The sequence below is a fragment of the Triticum urartu genome, chromosome 5 (assembly GCF_003073215.2).
Source record: "Triticum urartu cultivar G1812 chromosome 5, Tu2.1, whole genome shotgun sequence".
NCBI lineage: Eukaryota > Viridiplantae > Streptophyta > Magnoliopsida > Poales > Poaceae > Triticum > Triticum urartu.
Genome location: NC_053026.1, coordinates 78,619,844 through 78,633,246, shown reverse-complemented (window position 1 = coordinate 78,633,246; position 13,403 = coordinate 78,619,844).

The window sequence follows — 13,403 nt, the reverse complement described above, 5'->3', positions numbered from 1 at the left end:
TGCAGAACAGCTTTATCAGCAGCAAGTGCACAACTGTCTTGTGCAGAATGGTGCTCCTCCCCCTGGCAATGGTGGCGGCCAGGGCAATGCCCACAATGCTCAGGGTAATGGCAATGTGGCCTGGGATGTGTGGCCTGCTCCCCCGCCCCTTGTCATGCCCCCACACCTTGTTAATTACCAGGCATGGCTTCATGCTCAAGGCCTCACATTTCAAGATGGTATAGTTCCTGGCAACAATATCACTGACAATACATTTCAAGCCTGGAATGATTCAATCACCGTGACTGAAAGTTCAAGCTCTGAGTCTTCTGACCTTGCTATCGAGCAACACACACTGATTGTGCTACCTGCTCCTCCTGTGCCTTCTGCTGCCCTGACCATCTCGGTGTCTCTGCATTAATCAAGGGATCTCTTTTGGCCTCTCTGCTCAAGGTGATGAGCTTCTTGCTGTTCTGCTGGATGACCCAATCCCGCGCCGCAACCTGAATACCTTCATTTTCCAGGCGCTTCGTCCGATGATTGCAACATTCGGCCCCTGGAGCTTTGGTTATGGCCTGCGTTCACCACGCTCGGAACTTTCAGTTCTTGTCACAGCGGATTCTTCAGGCAATAGATTCATGCAACAGCCTTTGTCTGTGCTGCCTGCGCCTCCAACCGTGCATATTGAAGAGATCCACCCTATTCTAGAGATTTTGGATGGCTCTGAGAATGCTGCTGTCGAGGAAAATTCTCTCCCTCTGGAACCTGCTAGTTTGGATAGCCTTACAACCCTGCCAGCGTCTAAAAGTGCCACTTTACTGTCTGATGAGACTGTCAACACGCTCCAGCCAGCTTCTGATGACAGTCTATCTGGGCTACCTGATGCAATTGATCCTACCCATGATACCTTGGTTGCCCTTCCAACTCAGCCACGGGCCCGCCCCAGACGCTCGCGACCTGCTGCTCCTCTCTCCACGGTGGATGTTCGACGTAGCTCACGCTCGAACAAATACAATGGCTTTAAGGTCCCACCGCTTACTGACACCCGTGGGTACACCTCCAAGGTCAAGCCCAGGTTGGCTCCCTCCTTTGGATCTTCAAGCTCTGCTCCTTCTGCGGATGATGGCATCCCCCCTCCAACACCGATATCAACTCTGCAACAAATTGGCATCAACAGGTGCGCCATTCCAGAAGCTGAGCTCACTGCTGAAGCTCTTCTCTCCCTGCCGGATGTTTCTGCTCCAACAACTTCAGGTACTCCTACCGTTCAATATCAGGAGGAGGGCACCTCTACTCCTCTCCAGTAACTCTGCTTCCGTGCCATGCCCTCTTTACGCTGCTGGAATGTTCTCTCGTGGAATATCAGAGGCTTAAACTCTGAGAAGAAACGTTTAGCTCCTAATAATGCGATCCTCTCAAGTGGCTGCGCCGTAGTTTGTCTTCAGGAGACCAAGTTGCCCGATGTTACTCCTGCTTTTGTTAAAACTTGTTGTCCTCGTCAGTTTGATCAATTTGCTTTTGTTCCTTCGCGTGGTGCCTCGGGTGGGATTCTCACCATATGGAAAAGCACTGTTTTCTCCGGCACAGTAGTTTCAAATGACACGCATGTGCTAGTTACCTCTTTCGTCAGTACGCAAACCTCTCAAACCTGGACACTAGTGAATGTTTATGGTCCATGCGCTGGCGAAGATCGCGATACTTTTACTAATTGGCTCTATGATGTGAACATTCCAAATGGTCAGGACTGGCTACTCCTCGATGATTTTAACTATATGCGTGCACCTGAAAATCGTAACAAGCCTGGGGGAAACATGCAAGACATGCTCACCTTTAACGACATCATACATAAACAACAACTTATTTAGCTGCCAGTACAGGGCCGTGATTACACCTGGAGTAATATGCAAAATGACCCCCTCCTCGAGCAAATTGATTGGTTTTTTACTTCGCTTAATTGGACCACGGTTTACCCTAAAACCTTGGTGAAACCCCTTGGTTAACCGATTTCTGATCATATCCCTTGTGTTGTCAATATTGAGACCAAGATTCCCCGCAGTAAGATTTTCCGTTTTGAGTCCTACTAGATCCTTCACCCAGGATTTATGGATGTTGTGCAAAATGTTTGGGAAAGGCCTGTTAAGTCAGAGAATGCTGCCACTAAACTTTGCCGCAAGTTCAAAGCCCTGAGACATGCATTGAAACACTGGAGTAAGAACATCTCCCGCCTCTCTATTGCTATTTCTAACTGCAATTGTGTACTGGCTGACCTTGACGAGCTTGAAGACAAACGCACACTCACTATACCAGAGGCTAATTTCAGAACAATTCTAAAAACTCACTTGATCAGGCTCCTCCAGTACCAAAAGCTTTATTGGAAAAAATGCTGCACTATTAGGTGGATCAAATTTGGTGATGAAAACACTAAGTTCTTTCAAGCCATTGCAACAGAAAGATACGGACAGAATAACATTGCGAGCTTACGTGACGACAGTGGTGCTATAATTGAAGATCATACTAGTAAAGAGGCCCTCTTGTTCCTCACTTACAAAAATCGTCTGGGCTCCACTTCAGCCTCTGAGATGAAATTCTCTCTGCCAGACCTCATCAGAAGATCTGATAATCTTGATGCTCTGACTGAGCCGTCCACGCAAAAAGAAATTGACCAAGTTGTTAATGACACGCCTCCAGATCGTGCACCTGGCCCTGACGGTTTCAGTGGTGCTTTTCTCAAAGCTTGTTGGCCTATCATCAAGCATGATTTTTATGACCTTTGCGCTCAATTTTATGATGGCACCCTGGACATTAACAGCATCAATGATGGGCTCATCATGTTAATCCCTAAAGTCAACTCCCCGGAAACAGTAAATGATTACAGACCGATCACGCTTTTGAACTGTTGCCTCAAGCTGATTACAAAACTTCTAGCTGATCGGCTATAATCAAGGATTTTGGACTTAGTTCATCGCAATCAATATGGCTTCATTAAGGGGAGGACTATCCAGGATTGCCTTGCCTGGGCTTACCAGTATCTACACCAATGTCAAAGCTCAGGCAGACAGATCATTTTGCTCAAACTTGACTTTGCAAAGGCCTTTGACACAATTGCCCATGACCCGATGATCCAGATTATGCGTCATATGGGCTTCAACGACAAATGGATTTCTTGGATCCAATGCTTATTCTCCTCTGGGCGCTCTTCTGTCCTTCTCAACGGGGTGCCAGGCCGCCAATTCCAATGCCGCTGTGGTGTCCGACAGGGGGACCCTTTGTCCCCCCTCATTTTTGTGCTCGCTGCGGATTTATTACAGTTTGCCATAAATGACGCTTTCAGACAAGGTAAAATCAAGCTCCCCTTTCCTTGTGTTGGACAAACTGACTACCCCGTTATTCAATACGCCGACGACACGTTCATAGTCCTACCTGCATGCATCCGTCAAGCTTCTTTGGTCAAGGAGATCCTATCGGATTACGCCACCTCTATTGGTTTCAAAATCAATTTTCACAAGTCCACTTTGATTCCGATCAACCTTGACCCCTCCTCTGCGGATGTTCTTGCAAGGGTTTTTGTCTGTAATGTTGGCACGCTGCCTTTCACCTATCTTGGCCTGCCTCTGGGTACCACTCGGCCTACAGTCCAAGACCTCATGCCTCTTGTTTGCCGATTGGAAAGGCGTCTAACGTCAACCATTGCTATGATGACTTACGGTGGCAGATTATCCTGGCTGAATGCTTCAGTCACATCTCTTCTTATATTTGCCATGTGTACACTCAAATTTCCACCCAAGCTTCTTGAAATCCTAGACAAAATCAGAAGACGCTATCTCTGGACTAAGAAAACCGAGCAAGGTGACAAATGCTCCTCTCTTGCGGCTTGGAACATGGTCTGTCGTCCCAAAGATAAAGGTGGGCTAGGAGTGATCGATCTCAAAATACATAATGAAGCCCTGCTCCTAAAATTCCTCCATAAATTCTATAATAAAATGGATGTGCCCTGGGTTCACCTGTTATGGGACAATCTCTACATCGACAAAATACCTCATGCAGTGGACCAGACCGGCTCTTTCTGGTGGCGCGATATTCTAAAACTGACACCAACCTTCAGGGGCATCTCTCGTGTTCAGTTGGTAGATGGAAGGACCACCTTGCTTTGGAAAGATCTTTGGGCGCGTGATGTGCTGCATGACTCCCACCCACGTGCCTTCTCTTTTGCGCTGCATGAAGATATCTCGGTTGCTGACTTCTGGGCCTCCAATGATCTGCATGAAACCTTTCAACTCCCTGTATATCCAACCACGCTGGACGAAATCTGACACATGCAGCTAACGTTGACCAAGATTTTCCCTTCCACCTCAAATACTGATGTTTGGCACTACGTGTGGGGCGCGGCTGAGTTTCGACCTAAGGATTACTATTATTTCTTCTTTAGAGATGCTCATGCCGATCCCATGTTCAAGCACCTGTGGAAATCAAAATGTACAATGAAGTTGAAGGTGTTTGGATGGCTGCTTTTCGTGGATAGGCTCAACACACGCAATATGTTGAAACGGAGGCACTACAACATTGGTGACGATTTTAATTGCCTTCTTTGCGGGCTGCCAATTGAAGAAACGGTGGACCACATGATCTTCACTTGTGATTTTAGCAAGATCTGCTAGACCAAGCTTAGCATTCATTGGCCCACTTTTGATAACCGTCTCACTGCCATCAGATTAAACAGAGACTCGTGTCCTGACCCATTCTTCATGGAAGTTTTTCTCACTGCTGCGTGGAGCATATGGAAGGAGAGGAATAACGAGCACTTCCGAGGAGTTGACCCTACCATTGGGTCCTGGCTGTCACGCTTCAAAAACTACCTGGGTCAGCTACAATATAGAATCAAGGAGGCCCATAGAGGCTCATTTGTAAACCTTTGTAACACTCTAGGTTGATCCTTGTTGGCTCTTTTCTCTCTTGGTTCCCCCCGTGGAGGACTGGTAGTTTGCCTCTCCCCTAAGCCATGGGGAGGGGTGATGGTTGGTTGGTTGTGTTTGGCGTTGTATATGTCTATGTAAACACCCCATTTATATAGATATATATAAATCACAGTGGGAGTGCTCTCCCACTGTCAATTCTTTCAAAAAAAAGTTTTATGTTAAAGTTTTTTGTTGTTATAATAATTTACATGATGCTTCTATGTCCGTATTTTGTTTTTATCGACACCTCTCTCTCTCTCTCTAAGCATGTGGACATGTTTTTTATTTCAGTTTTTGCTTGACAACAAGCGAGGTCTAAGCTTGGGGGAGTTGATATGTCCATTTTTCATCATGTTTATCTAATGTTATTTATGATGTTTTAATGCATAATTTTGGAGTAATTCTAATGCCTTTTCTCTCATAATACCCTAGGTTCACACAAAGAGGGAGAATTCCGGCAGCTGGAAATCTGGACCTGAAAAAGCTACGTCAGGCTACCTATTCTGCACAACTCCAAATGAGCTAAAAATTCATGAGGAATATTTATGGAATAAATAAGAAATACTGGAGCAAATAACTACCGGAGGGGGGCACGTGGTGAGCACAAGACACCAGGGCATGCCAGGCGTGCCCTGGTGGGTTCTGCTCGGCCCATCCCACCCCTAGTACCCCACTTCTGGTATATAAGTCATTTTGACCTAAAAATAAGGGAGGACTTCCAGGACAAAGCACCGCCGTCTCGAGCAAAACTTGGGCAGGAGCACTTTTGCCCTCTGGCGAAGCGATTCCGTCGGGGGAACTTCCCTCCTGGAGGGGGAAATCATCGTCATAATCATCACCAACAACTCTCCCATCTTGGGGAGGGCAATCGCCATCAACATTTTCAATAGCAACATCTCCTCTCAAACCCTAGTTCATCTCTTGTGTTCAATCTTTGTACCGGAACTATAGATTGGTACTTGTGGGTGACTAGTAGTGTTGATTACATCTTGTAGTTGATTACTATATGGTTTATTTGGTGGAAGATTATATGTTCAGATCCATTATGCTATTTAATGCCCCTCTGATCTTGAGCATGATTATCATTTGTGAGTAGTTACTTTTGTTCTTGAGGTCACGAGAGAAATCATGTTGCAAGTAATCATGTGAATTTTATATGTGTTTGATATTTTGATGGTATGTATGTTGTGATTCCCTTAGTGGTGTCATGTGAACGTCGACTACATGCCACTTCACCATATTTGGGCCTAAGGGAATGCATTATGGAGCAGTTATTAGATTATGGTTTACAAGAGTGACAGAAGCTTAAACCCTAGTTTATGCGCTATTCCTTAAGGGGCTGATTTGGATCCAAAAGTTTAATGCTATAGTTAGAATTTATTCTTAATACTTTTCTCGTAGTTGCGGATGCTTTCGAGGGGGTTAATCATAAGTAGGAGGTTTGTTCAAGTAAGAACAACATCTAAGTACCGGTCCATCCACATATCAAATTATCAAAATAGCAAACACAAATCAAACCAACATGATGAAAGTGACTAGATGAAATTCCCGTGTACCCTCAAGAGCGCTTTGCTTATCATAAGGGACTGTTTTGGCATGTCCTTTGCCTCAATGGGATTGGGCTACCTTGTTGCACGTTTTTTTACTACTATCGTTACTTGCTCATTACAAATTATCTTGCTATCAAACTACTCGTTACTTATAATTTCAGTGCTTGCAAACATTACCTTAGTGAAAACCACTTGTCATTTCCTTTTCCTCCTCGTTGGGTTCGACACTCTTACTTACCTAAAGGACTACGATTGATCCCATATACTTGTGGGTCATCATCTCCTTGGATATCTTTGATCCATATGAGCTCGTGCCGAAACCCCAACCAGTTTAGTTGAGGAAAAATCATTAGATGAGCATGCTCATTTTGTGCGTCACCGTTTATCTCAAAAAGGGGGACTCTTATGGAGTCAAATAAATTGTTTGCTATTCTATGCTTGGAATCTATGTAAAATTTATGATTTTACTTGTTGCTCGGAGAACCCTAAAAACACCTGCCTTACCTATGTGAGTTTAATGATAATGAAATCCTATCTTCTTATGCCAATGGTGTTCATAGTTATCAAATAAATTGAAGTATTTGTTGCTTTTAAAGGTGCTTATGAAGTTGCTTCTTTGATTGATAAGTATGATATTACTCTCTACAAATATGAAAACTTTGACATACTTCAATATTGCTATGAAAACTATGATCATAGTGCCTATGTTAAAGAATTTACCGCGAGAATGTTTGCTGATTTGGGAGAAAATAATGATATGCATGAATCTATAGATAATTATGTTTCCGTAGATTTGATTGAAATATCCCCCCATGATGAACATGATGCTTACTATTCTTATGGCCATGATGCCAATATTAATTATGCTTATGGAGATGAACTTTCTATAGTTCCTTATGTTAAACATGAAATTATTGCTATTGCACCCACACTTGATAGCTCCTTGAATGAAAAGAATGATTGCAATGGTGTTATTATAAATTCTATTAATGTCAATTGTGCTAATAATATGCAAAAGCCCAAGCTAGGGGATGCTAATTTTGCTATGTCCACTACTTATTGCAATGATCATGATTGGGGTGATAATGCTTCTTATGATCTTGAAAATTTATTTAAGCCTCATGATGAATATGTTTGCGATAATATTGAAAGTGGGTTTGGAAGAATGTCAACTTTAGCTAAAAATAAACCCACATATTTAGAGAGTGTTCAATCTTATGAATTTTTTTATAAAAGTGGGTTTGAAGAGGTCATGCCTTTAGTTGATGTTAATCCCACTATCTTGGAAGATTATAGAACTTCTATTCATGTGGATCATGAAGAGAAAATTTTATATGATAGCTATATTGTTGAATTTGATTATGATACTACATGTAACTATTATGAGAGAGGGAAATATGGTTTTACAAATTTTCATGCTACTAAATTACCTCTCATTATGTTGAGATTGATATTGTTTCTTCCTTCTTCCTTGTATATACTAGTTTTTGCTTGCGTTGATAAATCTTTTCCCTACAAAATGCCTATGCATAGGAAGTATGTTAGACTTAAACTTGTTTTTCACATGCTATATGATGCTCTCTTTGTGCTTTAATTTTTTGTCTTTCATGTGAGAATCATTAAAATTATCAACGCCTAGCTAAAAGGCTTTAAAGAAAAGCGCTTGCTGGGACACAACACAATATTTTTATTTTCTGTTTTTAAGTGTTTATGCAATTATACTTCTTTTGTGGTTGTTTTTGAGTGTTTTAATTAGTTTTTGTAGCAAGTAAGACCTTTGGATGATTTGGGTGATAGTTGATTTGATTTTGCTGGAAAAAAAACTTTTGCATCTAGTAGCAGAATTGTTAAAAATCATTGAGCATGATAAAACTCTGAAGTTTTTTACACAAGATTTATATACAAATTTCCTACATTGTCCTAATGTTTCATAATTTTTTGGGTTACAGAAGTTTGGCTAAAGTCCAGATTACTACAGGCTGTTCTGTTTTTGGCAGATTCTGTTTTCATTGTGTTGTTTGCTTATTTGGATGAATATATGGGTTGTAACGAGGGGTATGAACCATGGAGAAGTTATAATAAAGTAGATATAATACAAATATAAAATTGGAATGAGTTAACAACAGTACCTAAAGGTGGTGATTTGCTCTATTATGCTAACGTCTCTCATGAGTTTTCTGTTGAGTTTTGTGGTGTGAAGTTTTCAAGTTTTGGGTGAAGTTTCGATGGACTATGGAATAAGGAGTGGCAAGAGCCTAAACTTAGGGATGCCCAAGGCATCCCAAGGTAATATTTAAGGAAAACCAAGCATCTAAGCTTGGGGATGCCCCAGATGGCATCCCCTCTTTTGTCTACGATCCATTGGTAAATTAATTGAGGCTATATTTTTATTCACCACATGATATGTGTTTTGCTTGGAGTGTCTTGTATTATATGAGTCTTTGCTGTTTAGTTTTGCACAATCATCCTTGTTGTACACACCTTTTGAGAGGGACACATATTAATCGTGAATTTATAAGAATACTCTATGTGCTTCACTTATATCTTTTGAGCTAGGTAGTTGCTCTAGTGCTTCACTTATATCTTTTTAGACCATGGCGGAGGTTTTATTTTGAAGAAATTGATGAACTCTCATGCTTCACTTATATCATTTTGAGAGTCTTATAAATAGTATGGCAATTTTCTTGGGTTATGAATTTAGTCCTAATATGATGGGTATTCAAGAGGCGTTTAACAAAAACTTTCTTGAAGATCATTGAATATATGAGAAGTTTGATTCCTTGCATTTGTTTTGATATATAAATATGGTGATATTAGAGTCATGCTAGTGAGTAATTGTGGTTTACTAAGAATATTTGTGTTAAGGTTTGTGATTCCTGAAGCATGCACGTTTGGTCTCTCGTTATGCGATGAAGTTGGAGTATGATTTATTTTTTATTGTCTTCCTTATGAGTGGCAGTCGGGGATGAGCGATGGTCTTTTCCTACCAATCTATCCCCCTAGGATCATGCGCAGTAGTACTTTTCTTTGAGGGCTAATAAACTTTTGCAATAAGTATGTGAGTTCTTTATGACTAATGTTGAGTCCATGGATTATACGCACTCTCACCCTTCCACCATTGCTAGCCTCTTCGGTACCATGCATTTCCCTTTCTCACCTTGAGAGTTGGTGCAAACTTCGCCGGTGCATCCAAACCCCGTGATATCATACACTCTTTCACACATAAGCCACCTTATATCTTCCTCAAAATATCCACCATACCTACCTATTATGGCATTTCCATAGCCATTCTGAGATATATTGCCATGCAAATTCCACAGTTCCGTTTTATTATGACACATACCATCATTCTCATATTGCTTTGCATGATCATATAGTTGACATAGTATTTCTGGCTTGGCCACCATTCACATTTTTTATACATGTCACGCTAGATCATTGCATGAGGCATTCATATGGAGTCATATTTTTGTTCTAGTATCGAGTTGTAATTCTTGGGTTGTAAGTAAATAAAAGTGTGGTGATCATCATTATTAGAGCATTGTCCCATGTGAGGAAAGGATGATGGAGACTATGATTCCCCCACAAGTCAGGATGAGACGCCGAAATTAAATAAATAAAAAGAGGCTAAAGAGCCCCCAAAAAGGAGGCCAAAGAGCCCAAAAGAAAAAGGAAGAAAAAATGAGAGAAAAAGAGAGAAGGGACAATGGTACTATCCTTTTCAACAGTTGTGCTTCAAAATAGCACCATGTTCTTCATAATAGAGAGTCTCCTATTTTGTCACTTTCATATATTACTAGTGGGAATTTTTCGTTATAGAACTTGGCTTGTATATTCCAATGATGGACTTCCCCAAAGTGCCCTAAGTCTTCGTGATCAAGCACGTTGGATGCACACCCACTTAGTTTTCTTTTTGAGCTTACATACACTTATAGCTCTAGTGCATCCATTGGTACAGCGAGGTTCTATACAAAAGGTTTTTAACCCATTTTCACGACGGCATTTGGAACCATCGCCAAATGAGTTTGGGTGATAGGGGGTCCTTCCCACACGACCCAAAAACCGTCGAGGATAGGGAGCCAAGATGCATATACAGTACTCCTACTCATTTGTGCTCGCATTGCCATCGCAGTCGGTATTCTGTGGTGCTACGCTTATGATGTGCGGCCCATCACAAACGGTTCACTATTATAGAACATGTAGGATAAGCAGACAATCACACACATTCTCTTTTCACAAACCGTATGCGATAACTAATCAAGAAGATTAGCTAATCGTCGTATGAGTATTGAACAGGATTACGAAACGTCATACCATTATACACGACAACTATCGCACACGCTATTCTGTGGTGCAACGTTTACGATGCATAATTCGTCAGAAATAGTTCATGGTTGCGAATCATGGGTGATATGGCAACTATCACAAACGTTTAGTTTTCCCGTACCATTTGTGATATTGTCTGACATCGCACACGCTTTGAAAACGGCAACTGTGTGCATGCTTGCGCACGTTTCCTCTCTGTGAACCATGTGGGATTATGGTGTATATCACAAACGTTTGTGTTTTACCAACCGTGTGTGCCGTAACGACCTAGAGAGCGTAATTTCACCGTAATTTAATTACTGCTATTTCAAATTGTACCGGATTTTAATTTGAATTTGAATGTATGCTATAGCTTTATTCATATCCATCAGGTTCAAACAACCAATGCATTATTCGATTCATAGGTACATATGTTCAATAATTACATAAGAACCAAATAAATAATGATGAACCATAGTTGTATACTTGTACTATTAAAGACGGTAAAGAAAGAGGCGAAATACATTCCGGTTGCTGAACAGGGTGAAGCGGGATGCCCATATTGTGCCCTCCTCCATGTAGAAGGCACACACGACTCTAGTCCAACCCCTTGTGATGGACGACTGCCCATCCTTCACGATCTTCATGAAAACATCTAGATAATCATCGTGTTTTGGTAGAAATACTTTAACCTTTGCATGCCCACTAATCATCGTAGTTTGATAGGTAATCTTGAGTAAACTGCTTTCAGAACCACTACAAAGGAACAAGATTTCGACATTGTCATCTAACACAACTCATTATGGGAAATAAAAAGAAGGCTGCAGAGTTCTTAGTTACCATCCTTCAGTTAGCTGTTGTCTTGGATAAAGTGTAAACAAATAGTTTAATTGCCATCTTTTGACCCATTTTACTAACAATCTTTATCAGCTTCCTCACTTGATGCTGGTTCATCGATATCTCATTGTCCCATACACAGAAAGGGTCGAAGCGCGGGTCTTTACCAATGACATATGTACCTAAAAGCACCAAGTTAATATTAGAAGCTATACATCAATTGCACAATGATGTAGTACAACACTCTTTTATAATATCTTATAACATCCGATATACTCACATATTAGATGAATTAGCGTCTTATATTATGGGCCGGAAGGAGTTTATTTCATTCTTACAAATTATTGGTTGATTACACTACAAAAAAAGACACATCCGTGACATTTTGGGCCGAATGAAAAAAGATTGTCATACTTATGACACTTCTATGACGATAATTGTGACAAAACCCGGTATCATCATAGATGTGGTGGGGTCCTACTTCTATGACAAAAAATCATGACAGAAAATGGGCTTTTCGTCCTGGGCGGGCCGGAGATGCAGCTGCATGACATTCTTTGGGTCGTCCATGACGGAAAAAACCATGGTAGAAGCGAGGGCGAGGAAAATATCGGGGATTTCCCGATTACGGTGGGTGGTCGGGGGCCGAGAGATGCACGTTTCTCTCGTACATACGCGCGTGTGTGTGAGGCGTTGCACTCTAACTGAACCCGAGTGAGGCATTGGGCTCTAACTGAACCCGAGCGATTGCACTGCAGGCTACACGTTACTGAACCCAAGCAATCGATCGATCCCTTGCTGTTAACTGAACCCGAGTGATTCCTTTGCTACTGCTGCTAACTGAAGCCGATTGATGTTGCCTCTAGATGAACAGTGAGCGTTGTTGGGGCGGGGTTTGGATGAACAGTTCCCGGTGGGGGGTTGGATGAACATGACCCCGTGGTAGTAGAGGTCGTTGTCGCTGGATGAACAGTACCCCGATCGATCGAGTCGGTGGATGAACAGGACCACGTGGAGGGCTAGATGAACATGACCCCGTGGAGGGCTGGATGAACAGTAGCCAGTGGAGGGCTGGTTGAACAGTAGCCGGTGGATGACTGGATGAATAGTAGCTTGTGGAGGGGTGGTTGAACAGGACCCCGTGGAGAGGGCTGGTTGAACAGTAGCTAGTGGAGGAGCACGCGGTGCAAGCTGGATGAACAGGAGCCCGTGGATGAACAGTCGCAGGTGGAGGATAGAGGAGGTCGACGGTGGATGAACAGTAGCCCGTGGAGGCAGTCGACGGTGGAGATGAATAATATCCCGTGGAGTCCCATTTTGCGATACGCCACACCCCTCCCGATGAACAGGACCCCCGTTTTGACCGTAGCGCTCCAACACAAGTCCGTTTCCTTCGTTTTGTGGTACTCCACACCCCTACCCCTCTCGATCAATAGGACCCCGTTTCCACCGTAGGAGGTCCGTTTCCTCCGTTTTGCGGTACGCCAGACCCCTCCCGATGAACAAGATCCCATTTCGACCATGGCCGGTCAAACACAAGGCTGTTTCCTCCATTCTGCGGTATGCCAGGCCTCGTTTCCATCGGTTGTTCCGTCCAAGCCGGTTGGCTCCCGATGAACAACACGCGTTCTGTTGCCTCCCGATGAACATGACGCATTCCGTTGCCTCCCCATGAACACGACGATGGCTCGGCTTCTCCGTTCCGACCCAACCATGTACACGAGCCTTGGCCGTACGAATGCGCAAATATGCGTTCGAGACCCCACCTGTATGTACGTAC